The 4,260-nt window shown below is 41.3% G+C and overlaps 1 long non-coding RNA gene across 1 annotated transcript; it reads left to right on the forward strand.

The window, feature by feature from the left end:
* Positions 1-1,103: 1,103 nt before the first annotated feature.
* Positions 1,104-3,752, forward strand: LOC133635669 (uncharacterized). Its single transcript, XR_009822105.1, has 3 exons — positions 1,104-1,196; positions 2,754-2,928; positions 3,074-3,752. It is a non-coding gene; the product is annotated as an uncharacterized LOC133635669 (long non-coding RNA).
* The last annotated feature ends 508 nt before the right edge of the window (positions 3,753-4,260 follow it).

Genomic DNA, 4,260 nt, shown 5'->3' on the forward strand with positions numbered 1-4,260 from the left:
AGGTTACACTGAGGGTGCCAGTATAAAAAACTTTAACACTGTTAGAAATATACGCCACACTGTGAACCCACACCAAACAAAAATAAAAAACACTTTTCGGGAGAACATCCGCACCGTAACATAACATAAACACAAAAGAACAAATACCCAGAATCTTTTGCAGCACTAACTCTTTCGGGACGCTACAAAATACACCCCCGCTACCACCAAACATCCCCCCCCCCCACACACACACACACCTTGTAGCGTCCCGGAAGATTTAGTGCTACAAAGGGTTCCGGGTATTTGTTCTGTTGTGTTTATGTTGTGTTACGGTGCGGATGTTCTCCCGAAATGTGTTTGTCATTCTTGTTTGGTGTGGATTCACAGTGTGGCGTATATTTCAAAAAGTGTTAAAGTTTTTTATTTGGCTACCGTCAGTGTAACCTGTATCGCTGTTGATGAAGTATGCGTTGCATTCAAATGTGTGTGGGTGCAGAAGCTGCACTGACATGAAACTGGGCCGGCACTTGTTAGACTAGCTGAAAAAAAAAAAAAAAATTCGGGAGGAGTGCTGGAGTCACTCCCGGGAGGGTTGGCAAGTATTAGAAGTAGCGGTGTTACCGCGGCACTGCCGCAATGTGTAATCGACAGTCCAGCTTGTTAATTTGATATTGCCACAAGGGCCAAGTCAAATTACACGTTGGGCCAAATTTGGCCCACGGGCCAGAGTTTGACACCCATGACCTTCACTGTAAAAAATTACTGTAAAAATAAAAAATAAAATTACAGTTATATACTCCATCCATCCATCCATTTTCTACCGCTTATTCCCTTCGGGGTCGCGGGGGGCGCTGGAGCCTATCTCAGCTACAATCAGGCGGAAGGCGGGGTACACCCTGGACAAGTCGCCACCTCATCGCAGGGCCAACACAGATAGACAGACAACATTCACACTCACATTCACACACTAGGGCCAATTTAGTGTTGCCAATCAGACTATCATGTTCTTCTTAAATGCAGTTAAGTACTGTAAATTTTGTTGCATTTTTCAAAAAAAATCGACCAGCAGTAAGTTACTGTAAAACCTACAGTGTAATTCAGTATTTTTCAGACTTGTTTCTTGGGTCCGCCCACAATTCGTCCAACCGAGCTTCATTTCACCTGGCCGACCCTGCTAAATCCATCCTACTGCATCGTGTGTTTTTGATAACAAGGTAAGAGTCACTTGTACCTTGATGTGTCATTTTCTGTTTGAATTACTTTATATATATATTTATAAAGTCCGAAATGACATAGCGTCACAGTCAGCATCACAGACACTATTGTTGACCACGCGCATGTACCGCCGCATGCTAGCTAGCTAAGTTTTCTTCTTTTTTGTCATAGTCATCATAAAAGATGATAACTTGCAACATATGTGCTACGACTTGCAGCAATGTATTTGCGTATGTTAGACACATGCGAAGTCATAGTTGTATGCCTAATGCATCGTTTAAGTGTGCTTTCCCTAAATGCACAAGAGTTTTTTCCAACTTCTCAGCCTTCAAAACTCACAGCCGTCGTCATAAATATGGCAAGAGTAGGACTGATATGTATAGCGCAGAAGGTTTACCTTGTAATATTGTCTCATGTAGCGCGAAGTGCGATGATATACGGGCCCTTCTCCTGCATTTGAAAAGTCATATTACCGAAGGTAGGACAGTTACGTGCCCCTTCAGTCAATGTGAAAAAAGATTTACAGTTACAGCAAATCCAAGCAGCTCTTGTGTTATTAACACTGATGATGACTATTGTGATATGCAACTTGAGAATTCAGGATATTCCTGTTATGAAGACATGGAGGTCTACTTGCATTAAAAAAATGTTCACATCACTGAAAAAAGGTTGAGAACCACTGCCTTAGGACAGTGGTTCTCAACCTTTTTTCAGTGATGTACCCCTGTGAACATTTTTTAAATTCAAGTACCCCCTAATCAGAGCAAAGCATTTTTGGTTGAAAAAAAGAGATAAAGAAGTAAAATACAACACTATGTCATCAGTTTCTGATTCATTAAATTGTATAACAGTGCAAAATATTTCTCATTTGTTGTGGTCTTTCTTGAACTATTTGGAAAAAAAGATATAAAAATAACTAAAAACTTGTTGAAAAATAACAAAGTGATTCAATTATAAATAAAGATTTTTACACATAGAAGTAATCAACTTAAAGTGCCCTCTTTGGGGATTGTAATAGAGATCCATCTGGATTCATGAACTTCATTCTCAACATTTCTTCACAAAAAAAGAAATCTTTAACATCAATATTTATGGAACATGTCCACTACGCTTTAACCAAGCCTCCATTGTTTTCTACATGGATAGATGATTGACAGTTGGTGCCGTGTGGCACCGCCAGGTAGGGTCAAACCATCATGGCATGGGGGAAACTCTGGCTTTATGGTAATGAATGGAATAGCCTACTTGATTAGTTGTTCAGTTTATGAACTTACATTCATATTTTGTCGAAGTATTATTCAATAAATATATTTATAAAGGATTTTTGAATTGTTGCTATTTTTAGAATATTTAAAAAAAATCTCACGTACCCCTTGGCATACCTTCAAGTACCCCCAGGAGTACGCGTACCCCCATTTGAGAACCACTGCCTTAGGAGACTAGATGTAAACAGAGGAAAGAGAGAGCGAGTGAGGTGGCCATTCCAAATACTTTTAAAATGCTACCCATATTGGATACTGTTTAGGAACATAAACTGCATTTCTTGACTGTACCAGTTGCTGGTGACAAAGTCACAATAAAACGTTGGATGATCAGCATGGAAGGTGATGTCATCTGCAAAGGCGTCCAACCTAGCTTAATCTCAGGGCTTGCTGCCCTTCTTGCCACCTACTATGTGTTCAACTTGGAATACCAAGAGGAAGGTCCTCGGACATTGGAATTTGTTCAAAGGTAAATCCTCTTGATACTGTTAAAATACTGTTAGGATATTTTATTTTATATTTCTCACCTCTGTTCAGGAATTTGACTTGTCATTTCCCCAATTGTGTGCCTTAAATCAATGACTCTTCTGTTCCTTTGTGTACCTTCTTATTAGGGACCGAAGCACCAGTTTGACTCTAGGATACAGAGAAGGTAGGTAATGTGCAGGTAAAGATATGTTGACTGGGTCAAAGAAGGAAGCACCTGTTTGACCCCAGGATGCAGAAAAAGTAGGTAATTTGCAGGTAAAGATATGTTGACTGGATGATGGCAGGAAGCACCAGCTTGACCCGAGAATGCAGAGCAAGTAGGTAATGTGCGGGTGAAGATATGTTGAATGGGTAAAGGCAGGAAGCACCAGTGTGACCCCACCATGCAGGGAAGGTAGGTAATGTGCGGGTGACGGTATGTTGAATGGGTGAAAGAAGGAAGCGCAGGTGTGGTCGAGGCCATGCAGACAAGGTAGGTATGTGCAGGTGAAGATATGTTGTATGGTGAAAGAAAGATGCACCAGTGTGACCCAAGGATGCAGGGAAGGTAGGTAATGTGCAGGTAAAGATATGTTGAATGGGTGAAGGCAGGAAACACCAGCTAGACGCCAGGATACAGAGAAGGTAGGTAATGTGCAGGTAAAGATATGTTGAATGAGTAAAGGCAGGAAACACCAGCTTGACTCCAGGATACAGAGAAGGTAGGTAATGTGCAGGTAACGATATGTTGAATGGGTAAAGGTAGAAAGCACCAGCGTGACCACACTATGCAGAGAAGGTAGGTAATGTGCAGGTAAAGATATGTTGAATGGGTAAAGGCAAGAAGCACCAGTGTGACCCCAGGATGCAGAGAAGATAGGTAATGAGCAGGTAACAATATGTTAAATGGGTGAAAGCAGGAAACCTCAGCGTAAATACACGGTCCCGTAGATGGAGAGAAAACATAAATAGAGAGAGGGATTGGGGAGGCTTTAGCATTGTCTTCCTCTCTGAATTTGTCTTAATGGGTTTTAGAGCATTCACTCATCTACAGCTGTGGTTATGGTATAGGCTCACATATATCCTAAAATTGATATTAATATTTGTGCAGTGCATATTCCTAAATAACAATGTGAGGGGGGTTCTGTATCGACTGCAAGTAATCTTCAATCACAACAGAATATCTAATATGCTTTCTCTCTTTTTTAGGCGATTCATTGGCGTTAACCCTGAGAGGGGAACAAAGGCTAGCCAGGGAAAGGTGGTGTCCAAGAAGACCGGGAAGCTGGTCCAGAAAAAGGCAGCAACTGTAAATCCTCACGTAGCCACCCTT

The sequence above is a fragment of the Entelurus aequoreus genome, linkage group LG20 (genome assembly GCF_033978785.1).
Source record: "Entelurus aequoreus isolate RoL-2023_Sb linkage group LG20, RoL_Eaeq_v1.1, whole genome shotgun sequence".
Classification (NCBI taxonomy): Eukaryota; Metazoa; Chordata; class Actinopteri; order Syngnathiformes; family Syngnathidae; genus Entelurus; species Entelurus aequoreus.